The sequence below is a fragment of the Phyllobates terribilis genome, unplaced genomic scaffold (assembly GCF_046119375.1).
Source record: "Phyllobates terribilis strain yellow unplaced genomic scaffold, ASM4611937v1 Scaffold_3__8_contigs__length_932513732, whole genome shotgun sequence".
Taxonomy (NCBI): domain Eukaryota; kingdom Metazoa; phylum Chordata; class Amphibia; order Anura; family Dendrobatidae; genus Phyllobates; species Phyllobates terribilis.
In genome coordinates, this window is record NW_027362763.1 from 741,838,900 (window position 1) to 741,856,623 (window position 17,724).

Consider the following 17,724-nt stretch of genomic DNA (forward strand, 5'->3'; position numbering starts at 1 on the left):
ATGGTGTGGGGTGGCATTTCTTTGGAGGGTCGCACAGCCCTCCATGTGCTCGCCAGTGTTAGCCTGACTGCCATTAGGTACCGAGATGAGATCCTCAGACCCCTTGTGATACCATATGCTGGTGCGGTTGGCCCTGGGTTCCTCCTAATGTAGGACAATGCCAGACCTCATGTGGCTGGAGTGTGTCAGTAGTTCCTGCAAGATGAAGGCATTGAAGCGATGGACTGGCCCTCCTGTTCCTCAGACCTGAATCCGATTGAGCACATCTGGGACATCATGTCTCGCTCCATCCACCAATGTCACGTTGCATCACAGACTGTCCAGGAGTTGGCGGATGCTTTAGTCCAGGTCTGGGAGGAGATCCCACAGGAGACCATCCGCAACCTCATCAGGAGCATGCCCAGGCGTTGTAGGGAGGTCATACAGGCACGTGGAGGCCACACACAATACTGAACCTCATTTTGACTTGTTTTAAGGACATTACATCAAAGTTGAATCAGCCTGTGGTGTGTTTTTCCACTTTAATTTTGGGGGTGACTCCAAATCCAGGCCTCCATTGGTTAATAAATTTGATTTCCATTGATGATTTTTGTGTGATTTTGTTGTCAGCACATTCAACTTTGTACAGAACAAAGTATTCAATGAGAATATTTCATTCATTCAGATCTAGGATGTGTTATTTGAGTGTTCCCTTTATTTTTTTGAGCAGTGTATATTATATTATAAAAAAAAATCGCCAATACAATAGATAGCAATTTTTAACAATTAAATCATGATGCGTAGGTCATGCAATACCTGCCAGAAGATCAAAATCCAAGCAATATATATGCATACTGTATATATTGTACCTATATACATAAACATATATATATTATACATATATATATATATTTACAGTGAGTCCATAGAAGGAGGATACACCATTTTATTCTTCATATATCCAACTCTACTCTAGGCTTTTCCTTCCAAGGACTATGGGCACATCATTACAAGTGAGACGTCTGTAATGTCATTTCACACTAGCTAAAAAGATAGCACTTCACAGCATGACTCTAAAGTAGGAAGAATTTATCTGCTTTTCTCGTTACAACAAAAATCCCTTTTGGGTGAAAACTATTGATTTGAAGGTTAAATAAATTCATCTCGCTGGGCCCCTGTGTAATTTCAAGTAAGTTGGCCTTGGGAATCTTTCTGACATTTTTAACATGTGCTGCTCACGTCAGTTTTTATCAAGGAAATAACATAAGAACTCCAGGGAGTTTTTTTTACGGTGTGATCATTATTAATTATAGGATTTCTTAATGGGTTATGCCATGTCAATTCCTTGTGGCATGGTTAAGTGACGTTTAAATTAACAGGCTATAGTCAACTATGTGTAACGGATCTTCTATACACTTCTGACTAGAAGATTGTGCTTTTTCCATAGGCTATGGGAATCACGAGAGGTTTTATAATAACCTGCAGGAAAATAAGCTAAATCAACTCAATTTGTCCTGACAGTAAATTTAAAGACCAAGTTCATGTTCAGAATTCCCTAACACCTCTTGAATTACCTGGTGGAGCAATGTGTGTGTATATACAGTACCACCTACCATATAAAGTATTTATACATTTATTTATATGTGTATACAGTACTGTGCAAAAGTTTTAGCCAGGTGTTGAAACAATACTGCAAAGTAAGAACACTTTAAAAAACAAAATGTTAATCGTTTATTTTTATTAAAATGCAAAGTGAATGAACCGAGGAGAAATCTAAATCAATCAATATTTGATGTGACCGCCCTCACCTTTAAAAAAGATTTACCGTATTTTACGGATTATAAATGCACCGGATTATAAGATGCACCCCAAATTTTGGGGTGCAAAATAGGAAAAAAATTTATTTATTTTTTTTAAATAAAATGGTGCGCCTTTTAATCATTTTTACCTGGGGGGCAGCGGTGGTGGAACGAGAGGTCACACATACTGGAGATTGGCGGAGGAGGCGGCTGCGGCAGGAGTCGGGCGATGTTGTGAGCCCCATCCTCAGAAGAAAGGTCGCTGATTCAAGGCGGTGGTGGTGGTATCGGGGTGATGCTGCGGTCCCGATGGTGGCGGAGCAATGCTGCCGAGATATCAATCTGCGCATGCAACGGCGGCCATTTTGTCGAAGCACAGCGCAGGGCTATGTACAGGATAGGGAACTTCATCTCCGCTCACCACCGACTTCTGAGGATGGGGCCGCAGCATCGCCCCGCTACCACCACCACCACCTTGAATCAGCGACATTTCTCCTGAGGACGGGGCCTGCAGCATTGCCCCGCTACCACCGCCACCAATCTCCTATACCTGGGATCACGATCCGCCGCCGCCCCCCACCAGGTAAAATACCGTAAGTTCGCATTATAAGACGCACCCCCTTTTTCCTCCCAAATTTGGGGGGGAAAAGTGCATCTTAAAATCTGAAAAATACGGTAATTCTTCTAGGTATACTAACTTTATAGTTTTTGAACTTAGCCAGGAGGTTGTTTCAAACATCTTGGATAACTAACCACGTATCTTCTTTGGATGTAGGTTTGCGCAAATTATTCTGTCTCTTCATATAATCCAAGATAGACCTGATGATGCTGAGATCATGACGTGGCCATATCACCACTTCCAGGACGGACTCCTTGTTCTGCTTTCATATCACAGTCATACATCATGGCAAGATTGAGCACAACAAAACACAAAGTAGTTATGCTGCATAAGGCTGCATGCCCACTATGAATTTCCGCAGCGAAAACGCTTAAAAAACGCTTGGTAATACGTGCCCCATGGTCCCCAATGATAATCGGCTTGTGCTGTGCACATGCTGCGGAAATTTCCGCTGTGGATTATCATTGCGGAAAAATACGCAGCATGTCCATTAATTTTGCGGACACGCAGCGTAATTGCCGCCATTGACTTGCACTGAAAAGCACATTATCCGTGTCAGCACATTTGCACATACGGATATTATGCGATTTAATGTGCAGATGGTACCCGGGTTTGGAGAAGAGGAGACTCTCATCCAGACCCAGGTACCATAGAACCTGTGAAAAAAATAATTTACAATAAAAAATAAAGATTATACTTATCTTCTGATGGCCCCTAGTGTTTTCTCCGCTCCGTCTGGTCTGTTGTATGGGTCGCGGTGGTGTGAAAGGACCTGCCATGACGTCATTTAGTCATGTGACAGGTCACACGACTGCTGAAGTCGGCGGTTGTGTGACCTGTCACATGACTCAATGATGTCACCACAGGTCCTTTAACACCACAGCGACCCATACAACAGACCAGACGGAGCGGAGAAAACACCAGGGGCCATCAGAAGGTAAGTATAATCTTTACTTTTTTTTATTTTTTACCATTCTTATTCTTTTTTTTTTTTTTAACTATTACTTTGTCACACTATATAAATCCATGCCGGTTACATGGATTTATATAGTGTGACCAAGTTGTCAAGCACTTTTCCAAGTGATGCTAAAATCGCTTGGAAAAGTGCCTGATAACCCGCATGCAGAAATGCATGTGAAGAACGCTTGACAAACGCTTCTACCTGACAGGTTAAAAGCATGTAAAATCCGCATGCGTTTTTCCTGCCAGGGAGAAGCGGAAAAAATATGCAGCATTTCTGCATCGTGGGCACTTAGCCTTAGCAAGTTATCTCCCAGGCTAAGCTTTCAAAGCGAACTGGGCTTTCAAGATGTGCTGTTCAAGCTCTATTGAAGAATCACCAAGAAATGGGCAATGCTGAGGACCATCGATGCAGTGGTCAGCCATGGAAAGTTAGTGCAGAAGACGAAAGATACATAACGCTTACTTCCTTTCAAAATCGGAAGATGTCCAGTAGTGGAATCAGCTCAAAATTAGTAGCAAACATTGGGACTCAGTTACACACATCCACTATTTGGAGAAGTCTGGGCAGTTATTGGCCAAAAGCCATATCTTCGACATTGAAACAAGGCTAAGCTATTCTGGGGAGCAGAAAAATGGCCGCAGATTCTGTAAACTAATAAGTTAAAATGTGAAAAGATGGGCAGAAGGCAGTTTGTTTGCCAAAAGGTGTTAAGAACTGACCTGGGTTGGAGTAGTGGTATTGCAACCAACAGCAGGTAGCGCATTCAGGAATAGCCAGAGGTTGGTACACAGGAGCAGCAGTATAATTTGAAGGATAAGAAGGTTGCATAGTCAGGAATAGCCAGAAGTCGGTATACAGGAGCAGCAGTATGGTTTGAAGGATAAGCAGGTTGCGTAGTCGGGAATAGCCAGAGGTCGGTACACGGGAGCAGCAGTATAGTCTTGGTTAAGCAGGTTGCATAGTCAGGAATAGCCAGAGGTCGGTATACAGGAGCAGCGGTATAGTTTGAAGGATAAGCAGGTTGCGTAGTCAGGAATAGCCAGAGGTCGGTACACGGGAGCAGCAGTATACTCTTGGATGAGGCAGGAGGTGAAAGGAGAGCTTGACTAAAGGCTGGGAGCTCAATAATTTCGCAAGGAAGGAGGTGAAAAGCCAGGTTTAAATAGGGTGTTCTATAGGAGATTTACAAGGTGCAGCCAAATAGGAACTTACAGGGTGGAGCCAATGAGGAACTACACAGGTAATAGTATTTGGGTTAGCAAGGAACTGTCCAGCAAGCTGAATAGCGCAAAGGGAAGAGCTGCCACCAGGTGCACCAGAGCTGCTGGGTTGGAGTCCTGACAAAAGGTTGGCGAGTGGCACAATAATGTAGGGAAAAGTGAAGCATGGTGGAGGTTCCTTGCAAGTTTGCATTTCAACGAATGGAATTGGAGATAGGAAAAATGGTGTTCTCAATGCTTTGAAATACAGGCAGATACTTGTCCATCAAGCAATTTGATCACAGAGGTGTCTGATTGGCTCCAAATTTATTCTGCATTAGAACAACCCCAAACATACAGCTAATGTTATTAAGAAACAGGATCTGTATCAGCTTATAGCCATAAAAAACCTGTGATTCTCAAGATGTTTGGAACAACCTTTCTGCAAAAATCCTTCAACAACGGTGTGCAATTGTTGAGATCAGGTCTCTGTGGGGGCTATAACATCATTTTCAGGATTAAAAAAAATGAAAATTTCAGTTTGGATTTCATGGTTCCTCTATAATAGAGGTTCACATTTTAGTAGCTTCCTCTACAAGCTGACAGCTGAATGACCTGTTATGTGACCTTACATTAACTTCTGGTCTACAGTGAAAGTGATTCGTCCAGCCATCTAGACATTTTTAATCCTAAAAAAAGTTTTCCCTCGATTAGTCCCATAAATAAAAGGGCAGCAGTCATACATGAGCATGCCTTGACATTTAATCCTGATTAAGAAAGAATGTGAGATCGGGCAGGATAACTGTTCTTGTAATCTGGGGCTAATAGTAGAGGCCCGAAGAGATCACAACATTTATCACCAATACTTTGGATGGGTCATGAATGTCTTTTGGCGATAAACCCCTTTACATCTCATACAGAGACACACTTATTTGAGTAGCAATTTCCAGAAAAACATTTTAACAGGTCACACTATAAGCTACAATAAAAAGGCTGTCTAAAATTTGTTAAAATTTTTGACAAAGTGTAAGCAGATTTCACGTAATCATGCTCATTGTGCTGCATAGCGGAAGTAGTAAAACCTACATTAGAAAGTAACCTCCTCTTCTTTGATTTTACTGCTGTAATAAGATCCTTGTCTAAACTAAATAAAGGATTATTCTAAAATAAATAAGTCACTTGCTCTGCTGGTTCAGGTATGTCTTCTAATGATGCTCCTCACTTCTGACATCCCTTGCAAAAGGCTGGAGACTCCCCATCACAACTTAAGTGAATCTGATAAATAGTGCTACTAAACAGCTTCTTCATGTTAAAAAAAAATTGTACCAATCTGTTTTTTTTTGTCTTTTCATCACTTTTTGAGGGACGCTCAGTTCTAGGTATTGTCAATGTTTTGCTAAATTTAAGCCACTTCTTGATGACCCTCTTCACAGTGTTCCATTGCATATTTAATGCCTGGGAAATGTTTGTACCCTACTCCTGACTGATAGCGTTCAACATTGAAATCCTTTGCTGTGTTGTAAGTGGTTTACAGACCATGGCTATTTCTGTAAAATGCAACTAAGAAAATGTCAGGAAAAATGTTACAAGAACAACTAAACTATATGGGGTTAAATTGCCTACAGAAAGACACTACCGTGCAACAAGTAGATAAAATATAGTTACATAGTTACATAGTTTATAAGACCGAAAAAAGACAAGCGTCCATCCAGTTCAGCCTATTTCTTGTGCACTGCAGCTATTCTGCAGCGTTGATCCAGGGGAAGGCAAAAAAAAACAAAACAAAAAAAAAAACCATGCGGTATAGGCCAATTGACATCATTGAGGAAAAAATTCACTTCCCGACACCAATCTGGATTAATTAACTATCACTAAGCATAAGATGTAATTTTATTGTTCTCAAGAAAGGCGTCCAGGCCTCTCTTGAACTCATTAAGTGAGTTGGACATCACCACTTCCTCTCCCAGAGAGTTCCAGAGTCTCACGGCTCTGAACGTAAAGAATCCCCTTCTATGCTGGTGCAGGAACCTCCTTTCCTCCAGACGCATAGTGTGCCCCCTCGTCTTTGTCACCATCCTTGGTATAAACAGGTCATGGGCGAGATCTCTGTACTGCCCCCTGATGTATTTATACATGTTTATGAGGTCTCCCCTAAGCCTTCTCTTTTCCAAAGTAAATAGGCCTAATTTTGACAACCTCTCTGGGTATTCTAGTCCCTCCATTCCCTTTATTACCTTAGTCGCCCTCCTTTGTACCCTCTCTAGCTCCAATATGTCTTTCCTGAGCACCGGAGTCCAGAACTGTGCACAATATTCTAAGTGCGGCCTTACCAGCGCTTTATACAGAGGAAGAACAATGTTCTCATCATATGCCCCTATTCCTCTTCTGATGCATGCCATGACTCTATTTGCCTTCGCAGCTGCTGCCTGACACTGGGCACTCCAATTTAATTTGCTATTAACCAAGACGCCCAGGTCCTTCTCCATGTCAGATTTCCCCAACGTTTTCCCATTTAATATGTATGGGAATAGTAAATAGTAAATCTTTATTCACACTTACAAAAATAAAAACAGGATAAAGAAGAGATAAACTGCAGCATAGAACGGCTAGTATCCAAAATACATGTCCTCATATGCAAGTAAACAATGGATGAAAAATACATATATTTAATCATATGCAGAGAGATATATGTCCAAAGAAATCCCCTCCTAAATATATGCCACAGCACAGATACTGTTTAATAATATTCAAAAGAGTTTTTACAATAAAGTGTCTATTTACAAGAGCAACGGATACAAAATGATAAAAATAATAATAAAACAATTATATATAATGTATTACTATATTTCTGTGTTTGATCAGGGTCATTTGGATGTTTTTGGTTGTAAGATTTAAAAAGAGAAAACAAAGTAGTCTGACAATAAATGGCTTCACCCAACCAGTAACCATGAGTGGAGAGAAAAATTTTTTGTTATCATTTATTATCTCTGAAACAAGGACAAGAAAGCAAAAATTCTGCCGGGGTATTGTAAACTTTTGAGCCCAACTTTATCTTTGTGAAGGGATATTATGTTATAAACATCTTTCAGACAGGGTTTGGATATTGTTTTTCTGAGATTAATATATCACCTTTTCCTGAGTAAAGGACACAGAAATATAGTAATACATCTATATATATAATCGTCTTATCCCGTCTGTCTGTCTGTCCAGGAAATCCCGCGTCGCTCATTGGTCCGGCAGCGGCCAATCAGCGCCGCGGGATTTCTGAAAAAAGATGGCGACCGTTAGCGGCTCATCTGCGGGACGGAGCTCATCTCCCGACCGCCGGCGACGCTGACCTCCATGCGGCTAGGGTGTCAAGGGAGGACCGGGGAGCGGCGCTGCGGGTCGGGATACTTCTGCTGCTAACGCCCGCTCATGTCCCGGGTTCTCGCAGCGGAAGTAGCGGCACAGGCAGCGGCGCTCCCCGGTCCTCAGCAATATGATTCGATGATTGTTCGTGGCGAGAGATCGCGACCAATCACTGATCTTGGATCAAAGGTTAAACACCGCTGTGCTGATTGGTCGCAGCCTCTGCCCGCGACCAATCACCGATTTGGGCGCCACATTTAAACACTGCTGTGATGATTGGTCGCGGATGCTGCCCACGACCAATCACCGATTTGGGCGCCACATTTAAATAGCGCCCGCGACCAATGACCGATCTTGCAGACACATTTAAACACCGCTGTGCTGATTGGTCGCGGACGCTATTTAAATGTGGCGCCCAAATCGGTGATTGGTCGCAGGCAGCATCGGCGACCAATCCGCACAGCGGTGTTTAAATGTTTCTGCAAGGTCGGTGATTGGTCGCGGCCGCTATTTAAATGTGGCGCACAAATCGGTGATTGGTCGCGATCTTAGGCCCGCGACCAATCAGCGATTTTGGCGCCACATTTAAACAACGCTCTGCTGATTGGTCGCGGTCGCCGGCCGCGACCAATCAGCAGTATTGGCGCAAAATTTAAACCCTGCTCTGCTGATTGGTCGTGACCGCCGGGCGCGACCAATCAGCAGATTCAGTGACAAATTTGAACACCGCTCTGCTGATTAGTCGCGGTCTCCGGCCGCGACCAATCAGCAGTATTGGCGCCAAATTTTAACCTCGCTCTGCTGATTAGTCGCAACCACCGGTCGTGACCAATCAGTGATATTGGCGCCAAATTTAAACACCGCTTCGCTGATTGGTCGCGGTGTCCGGATGCGACCAATCAGCGATATTGGCGCCATATTTAAACACCACTCTGCTCATTGGTCGCGGTTACCGGTCACGAATAACCAGCATTATTGGCGACAAATTTAAACACCGCTCTGCTGATTGGTCGCGGCCGTGACCAATCACCATTACTGGCGCCAAATTTAAATACCGCTCTGCTGATTGGTCGCGTTCGCTGGCCGCGACCAATCAGCATTATAGGCGCCAAATTTAACCCCCGCTCTGCTGATTAGTCGCGACCGCCGGCCGTGACCAATCTGCGATATAGGCGCCAAATTTTAACACCGCTTTGCTGATTGGTCGCGGTTGCCGGCCTCGACCAATCAGCGATTTTGGCGCCAAATTTAAACACTGCTCTGCTGATTGCGCCTGGTCGGCCGCATACCTATTCTAGAATACCCGATGCGTTAGAATCGGGCCACCATCTAGTTTGATATAATTGTTTTATTATTATTTTTGTCATTTTGTATCCGTTGCTCTTGTAAATAGACACTTTGTTGTAAAAACTTTGGAATATTATTAAACAGTATCTGTGCTGTGGCATATATTTAGGAGGGGATTTCTTTGGACTTATATCTCTCTGCATGTAACTTAATATATGTATTTATGTATTTTTCATCCATTGTTTACTTGCATATGAGGACATGTATTTTGGATACTAGCCGTTCTATGCTGCAGTTTATCTCTTCTTTATCCTGTTTTTATTTTTGTAAGTGTGAATAAAGATTTATTATTTTATCTACTTGTTGCACAGTAGTGTCTTTCTGTAGGCTATTTATGTATTTTTCACTTCCGTAAACGTATAGGACCGTCTTAGGTTATCTATTGCAAGGCGGCGGTGTTCACACCATGCAGTAACTGAGGCAGTGACCCAAAACAAGTCCAACATAAACAGCTTTTATTCAGCAACTCACAGGTAAACAGAAAGTCCTCCGGTTCGCAGCCGGGTTGACATGAGTCCATAAACAACGGTTGCCGGGGACAACGGCCGCGCCGGGCCGCTCAGTGCCTGACAGGTGCAGATCCTTCCTAGGCAGTGGTTCAGCCACACACAGTCCTGCTGAGCTTCCCTGCTGTGCTCCTAGCAGGTTGCAACATAGAACAACACTAATAGTTAGTGCAGGACTTTTAAAGGACCTGTGGCAAGAGCCACTGGAAAACCCGGGTTGGAGGGAGGAGGCCGCCCCACTGCCTCCTGTGACCTCCTCCAAAAAATGAAGGCCCTGCCGGGTTTTACTTAATCTGCCTTAGCCAGGTAGTCAGACCAGGTCATTGCTCACCTTCATTCCTGCATTGCAGCCGCAGCTGTGTGTGACTACAATGCACTCCAATGGATTTAATAGGTCTCTGTACACATTCTGGGGGATATATAACGTCCCTCGTATACGATCCCCGTCACTGCCTCACATATCCCCCCCCTCTGTTCAAACTTGTGGGGTTTAACATTTGCCACCATACAGGGTGCCCGGGACAGGGCATCCGCGTTTGCTTGCAACTTCCCAGGGCGATGTTCTACAGAGAAACTGAAATTTTGCAGAGACAGGAACCACCTGGTGACTCGCGCATTCCTCATCCATCCACCTGGTGACTCGCGCATTCCTCTCCTTGGCATTCCTCATCCATACCAAGGGTGAGTGGTCCGTCACCAAGCGGAACTGACGCCCGAGTAAATAATAACGTAGTGATTCCAAGGCCCACTTAATAGCCAAACACTCCTTCTCTACCACGCTACAGTTTTTCTCTGCCGGGACAAGTTTTCTACTCAAGTAGGTGACCGGGTGCTCTTCACCATTCACTTTTTGTGACAATACCGCCCCTAGGCCTACCTCTGAGGCATCTGTCTGTACAATGAAGGTTTCACTGAAGTTGGGGCTGATGAGGACCGGCTGTCCACACAGGGCCAACTTCATGGACTGAAAAGCTTCTTCTGCCTGAGGGTTCCACCGAACCATTAACGATTTTTTTCCCTTCAAGAGATCGGTCAGGGCCGCCGTTCGCCCAGCAAAATTAGGTATAAACCAGCGGTAATACCCAAGGATGCCAAGGAACGCCCTCACCTGTCTTGTACTTGACGGTTTAGGCCAGTTTTTTATAGCCTCAACTTTATTGATTTGGGGCTTGATAGCTCCTCGGCTTATCACATACCCCAAATATCGGGCTTCCTCTAGCCCTATCGCACATTTTTAGGGGTTTGCCGTTAACCCTGCGGCTCTGAGAGAATCCAGCACGGTCTGTACCTGTGATAGGTGCGTATGCCAGTTGGTGCTAAAGATGATAATATCATCTAGATAAGCGGACGCGTACTCCTGATGAGGCTTGAGCACTATGTCCATCAACCTCTGAAATGTAGCCGGGGCCCCATGTAACCCAAAAGGTAAGACCACATAGTGGTATAGACACTCTGGAGTTACGAAGGCGGTCTTTTCCTTCGCCGAATCTGTGAGAGGTACCTGCCAGTAACCCTTGGTGAGATCGAGCGTGGTAAAGTACTGGGCCTGCCCCAGTCTCTCAATCAGCTCGTCCACCCGGGGCATTGGATAAAGGTCGAACTTTGACACTTCATTCAATTTCCGGAAATCGTTACAGAAGCGTAATGATCCGTCTGGTTTTGGAATCAGTACGATGGGGCTAGCCCACTCACTCCATAATTCCTCTATGACGCCTAACTGAAGCATTTGTTTTACCTCAGCCGTGATGGCTTGCCTCCGGGCCTCGGGTACCCAGTACGGTCTTATTCGTACCCGTACCACAGGCTCGGTGACAATGTCATGTTGGATAACCGTAGTCCTACCTGGTAGCTCTGAGAACACGTCGGTATTGTGCTGCACCAGCGAGCGAGCCTCTCGTCGCTGCTGTTTAGTGAGGGCATCACTTATCCTGACCTCCCCCTCGGATGCTTCCCTGGCTGAAGGTGGAGAATTCTCTGGTGTTATGCCCGGCGTGACGTCTGTAACTAAACACTCTCGATCTTTCCAAGGCTTTAGCAGGTTTACATGGTAAAGCTGCTCAGATTTCCTCCTTCCGGGCTGATACACCCAGTAATTTACCTTCCCCACTTTTTCTCGTATCTCATATGGTCCTTGCCACTTGGCCATGAACTTACTCTCGGCTGTGGGTACCAGTACTAACACCCGATCACCCTTGTTAAAAGTTCTGACTCTGGCTCTTTTATTATATGTGAGCCTCTGAGCTGACTGGGCATCTAACAGATGCTCTTTCACGATGGGCATGACCGCCGCGATCCGGTCCTGCATACTAGCCACGTGTTCAATTATACACCTATGCGGAGTTGGCTCTTGTTCCCATGTCTCTTTGGCTAGGCCCAACAGACCCCTAGGGTGTCTGCCGTACAATAACTCAAAGGGAGAGAACCCTGTGGAAGCCTGGGGTACCTCACGGACGGCGAACATCAAATAGGGTAACAACATGTCCCAATCCCTTCCATCCTTAGAAACCACCTTTTTTAACATGGACTTGAGGGTTTTATTGAACCATTCTACTAGCCCGTCGGTTTGAGGGTGGTACACTGAGGTGCGCAATTGTTTAATTTTTAGCAATTTGCATAGTTCCCTTGTCACTTTTGACATACAGGGGGTCCCCTGATCTGTCAGGATCTCCTTGGGTAGTCCAAGGCGACAGAACATGGCAAACAGCTCCCGTGCAATCAGTTTTGCCGAGGTGTGGCGTAGTGGTATAGCTTCCGGGTACCGAGTGGCATAGTCGACGACTACCAGTATATGTTGGTGTCCACGGGCGGATTTTACAATGGGTCCAACCAAATCCATTGCAATCCGTTCAAAAGGCACCTCTATCACTGGCAGAGGTACCAATGGGCTACGGAAGCTTGCAGTGGGTGAGGTCAACTGACATTCGGGGCAGGATTCGCAATACCTTTTGACTTCCGCGTAAACCCCAGGCCAAAAGAACCGCTGTAAGATATGGTCTAGCGTCTTTTTCACCCCTAAGTGTCCACCCAGCAGGTGTGAGTGTGCCATATCCAGAATTTCTCGACGGTACGACTGAGGTGCCACTAATTGTTCTACAACCTCGTCCCTGATCTTATCTGTCCTGTAGAGTAACTCACCGTTGATTACCATGCGTGGAAATACAGTATCTGCACCGGGCTGTTGAGCTACGCCATTTATCTCTAACACCCTTTCCCGCGCCTGAGTCAGGGTGGGATCCTGTAGCTGAGCTGTCCCAAACGTGCCCCGGGACACTTTCAGCTCGGGGATCGATGGGGTCTCCTCGACCACTCCTGCCAACACCTCTAAGGGAAACCTATCGGGGTCACACTCTGTCACTAGGTTGGACACCCCTACGGCAGGTTCGTCGGGTACAGTGTCTGTAATACATTTTACCGGGGGGGAGTGGATTTTGTCTCTCCCCAACACAGTCCCATAGGGAAGAGTTTTTACCACTCCCACCACATGTTTTATGTCTCCACATGGCGTGGACAAGACTACCTCCTCAGTTGGGTACTCTCGGAGGTCCCCATGGATACACACAACCCCGACGGGCCGTCCACCGGGGTTGTCTCCTGCCACCAGCGACCCATGTACCAGAGTCACGAGGCTCCCTGAGTCCAGGAGGGCCTCCGTGGGGTACCCATTAACCAGTACCTGACATATTTGGAGTTCATTGTCCCAGGGTTCGGGGCTCGCTGTGCAGACAGTCTGGGCGTACATTGAGACACGGCGGCTATATCCGCAGTCCATGGGTTCGGTAGTCAGGGGACAATTAGCAATCACATGTCCCGGCCCCTGACACCGCCAGCACCTAAGGGTGGTGGTACTGTTAGGTCTTATGACAGTTTGGGAGGGAATCGGTCTCCTGCCACTCTCACTCCGGGGTTCCCCTTCAGCACGGGTACGGTGCTGACTGTCCCCAGCAGAGGGAAGCGACCCCTTTCCCGATTCCTGGGTTGGCAGGGATCGACGTGACAACCGAGAGGGGACGGAGTCTCGAATGAAGTCCTGAGTGGCTGAGTAGCGCTCGACCAAACTGACCACCTGGTCGAGGGTGCCGGGGTCCCCTTGCCCCACCCAACGTTGGATAGCGACTGGCAGAGTCCTCACCAACCGGTCAACCACCACCCTCTCCACTATCTGGGCTGGGGACAAAGTCTCAGGTTGGAGCCACCGTTTTACCAGCTGCAGGAGGTCATAAGCCTGAGACCGGGCAGGTCGGGTCTCCACATAGGCCCACGAAAACACACGCTGAGCCCTCACGTATGTATTTTTATCACCTTTGAGCCTCTGGTAGTCCCGGGCGTCCTCCCGACTGAGGTCGAAACAGGCCTTCTGGGCATCGCCAACCAAAAACGGCGCCACCACTTCCGCCCACTGGTCGGCTGGTAGGTTTTCCTGCTCTGCTGTGCGTTCGTAGATGGTAAGGAAGGCTTCCACGTCGTCCTCCGGTCCCATCTTCCTCAACGCTGAGCGAACCTTGCCCCGGGCCTCTCGACGTTCCGGTGCTGGTGCCGTCGGCGTCTCCCGCAGAGCTGTGAGCTGCTGCATGATCAGCTCATTGGTTTGCTGTTGCTGCCGCTGCGTATGGACCAATTGACTTAATAGCTCCTCCATTTTATCCACAGGTTTAGGCTGAAAGGTTGAAGGCCGGATTGTGGCCATGCAGCTGCCGGTGGGGGTATGCCTTAGTCACAATGCCCGCATTCTCCACCATATGTAAAGCATGTTCGCACCATGCAGCAAGTGAGGCAGTGACCCAAAACAAGTCCAACATAAACAGCTTTTATTCAGCAACTCATGGGTAAACAGAAAGTCCTCCGGTTCGCAGCCGGGTTGACATGAGTCCATAAACAACGGTTGCCGGGGACAACGGCCGCGCCAGGCCGCTCAGAGCCTGACAGGTGCAGAGCCTTCCCAGGCGGTGGTTCAGCCACACACAGGCCCGCCGAGCTTTCCTTCTATGCTCCTAGCAGGTTGCAACATAGAACAACACTAATAGTTAGTGCAGGACTTTTAAAGGACCTGTGGCAAGAGCCACTGGAAAACCTGGGTTGGAGGGAGGAGGCCGCCCCACTGCCTCCTGTGACCTCCTCCAAGAAATGAAGGCCCTGCCGGGTTTTACTTAATCTGCCTTAGCCAGGTAGTCTGCCCAGGTCAATGTTTACCTTCATTCCTGCATTGCAGCCGCAGCTGTGTGTGTGACTGCAATGCACTCCAATGGATTTAATAGGTCTCTGTACACATTCTGGGGGATATATAACGTCCCTCGTATACGATCCCGGTCACTGCCTCACACTATATATGGGGTTAATCAGAATCACTGTATATGATGGAAGCTGTGCACTGACTATTTGACATGATCTTAAATGTGATTGGCTAATTCTGATGACAACCACATTCCCAATTATTATAAGAGGGTGTCCACACTTATGCAACCACATTATTTTAGTTTTGTCATTTTTATCTTCCTCGTCAAAATGATTTCAGTTTGTTTCACAATGGATTTGTATACATAATGTGCGAAATTAAAGGTGAAAAAAGTTCTAAAATTATTTTTCTTGGTATGATTTTTTTTTTTTTACATGACAAAAAACTGGCATTTTAACAGGGGAGTGTAGACATTTTACATCCACTGTACATATTATCAGTATATTTTCAGTGTAAATTCCTCATGGCTTTCAAATTCGTCTCAGCCTAAAGTTAATCGATAGGGGGCTTCATGGTTTACTTCCAATAAATAAAAATGAGTCCTGGTCATGTGATAAATGCAGAGGTGCATGGCTCATTACATTAGTTATGACAGATCTGTCCTGTAATGAGCCACATTATGTCTGATCATCACATGCAAACTAGACTGCAGGAGGTCTTCTTATAGCCAACGCCCCTCGATGACCATAAAGCTTATAAATGTCCTGTACAACTTTCAAGTTAGATTCACTATTATGGTGTAGATCACATTAATTCATCGTACAGGTAGCACTCCTGCTTTCTCTCCTTCATTCTCCAGTTTATTAGATATTAAGCACTACATATAAACATTTTCAGTTTAACCCCTTCGCAACCCTGGGATTTTCCATTTTTGCATTTTTGTTTTTTGCTCGCCTTGTTCCCAGAGCCATAGCGTTTTTATTTTTTGGTCAATATGGCCGTGTGAGGGCTTATTTTTTGCGGGACGAGTTGTACTTTTGAACGACATTACTGGTTTTACCATATCGCGTACGGGAAAATGGGAAAAAAATTCCAAGTGCGGTGAAATTGCAAAAAAAAGTGCAATACCACAGATGCTTTTTTTACATTTTTTTTACCAGGTTCACTGATTGCTAAAACTGACCTGCTATTATTATTCTCCAGGTCATTAAGAGTTCGTAGACACCAAACATGTCTAGGTTCCTTTTTATTTAAGTGGTGAAAAAAAATTCCAAAGTTTGCTAACAAATTAAAAAAAAAAAAAAAAGCGCCATTTTCCAAGACCCGTAGCGTCTCCATTTTTCGGGATCTGGGGCCGGGTGAGGGCTTATTTTTTGCGCGCCGAGCTGAAGTTTGATACCATTTTGGGGTAGATCCGATGTTTTGATCACCCGTAATTGCATTTTATTGCAATTTTGCAGCGACCAAAAACAGTAATTCTGGCATTTAGAATTTTTTTCTCAATTCGCCGTTCACCGATCGGATTAATTCTTTTTTTATATTGATAGATCGGGCGATTCTGAACGCAGCGATACCAAATATGTGTATGTGGCTTTTTTTATTATTATTTTATTTTGAATGGGGCAAAAGGGGGGTGATTTAAACATTTATACTTTTTTTTAATACTTTTAAAACCATTTTTATTTTCACTTTTTGCTTGCCTCTATAGTCTCCATAGGAGACTAGAAGCAGCACTTGTCTGATCGCCTCTGCTACATACATGGGACGAGTAGATCCTCTGTGTGCAGCAGAAATGCTCCTGTGCTATGAGCGCCGACCACTAGGTGGCACGCATAGTGATCAGCTCATGACAACCACTGGAGTCTGTTGCAGACCCAGGGTTGCCATGACCACCCATCGGTGACCCGCGATCACGTGACGAGGTCACCGATGGGCAGGGTAAGTGACGCGCTTCCGACGCGGCGCTGTTAAATGCCGCTGTCAGAGATTTACAGTGGCATTTAACATGTTAACAGCCGCGGGTGGATCGGGATTCCACCCGCGGCTGTTGCAGGCACATGTCAGCTGTAATAATCAGCTGACATGTGCTCGGTTCAGTGCGGGCTCAGCGCTGGAGCCCTCACTGAACCGGGGGTTACAGCATGGTGCGTACTAATATGTCCCAGGCTGTAAAGGGGTTAAGATATAAAGCTGTGACTCCAGCTCCGCCAACTCTTTATTGCAGTACAGGCAAGTCTATCTGCCACTTATCGCACGGAAATAACAGTGTACATCTACCATGTCTCGGGATTCGATCCGGCGTTCCTGTGCTCGTCTGTTGAGATCTCTGTTCGCTGAGCCGCAGCAGGTTCTGTCGCTGTCCGGGTGCTGATTACTTTTGGCCTTCGTCCATTCTTTTCGAACAGCAGGTGTTTTCATTTGTTATCTTTCCTGTCCTATCACACTGCAGGTGCTACTACTTAAACCTACCCCTGCTGGTGATAGTCTTTAGTGGACTCTGCTTGGAGTTCTAGTCCTAATTCTGAGTATCTAGGCCAGTCAGATAAATGTTCTGCTGGGGTTTCGTTGTACACTGAGCTCTTCCTCGGTTGCTTAGAAGGTAAGTGATACACTTGACAGCCTTTCAGGGGCCAGGTCAGGGTTGTCTTGACTAATTTTACCTTCAGGGTTTATCCAGGTCGTGCTGGAGCCGATAGGGCCTGCTTTACTGGATACTATAGTTTGTCTAGGAACTGGGTGAGGTTTGTGCATTTTTTTCATAGTAAGATCCTTTACCCCCGTGTTCACTAC

General features: G+C 45.8%; 1 protein-coding gene across 3 annotated transcripts in view; it reads right to left on the bottom strand.

Annotated features, from left to right (window-relative positions):
- WDPCP (WD repeat containing planar cell polarity effector) overlaps positions 1–17,724 on the bottom strand; it is a 420,756-nt gene that overhangs the window by 173,019 nt on the left and 230,013 nt on the right. The gene's annotated exons all lie outside the window — the stretch shown is intronic.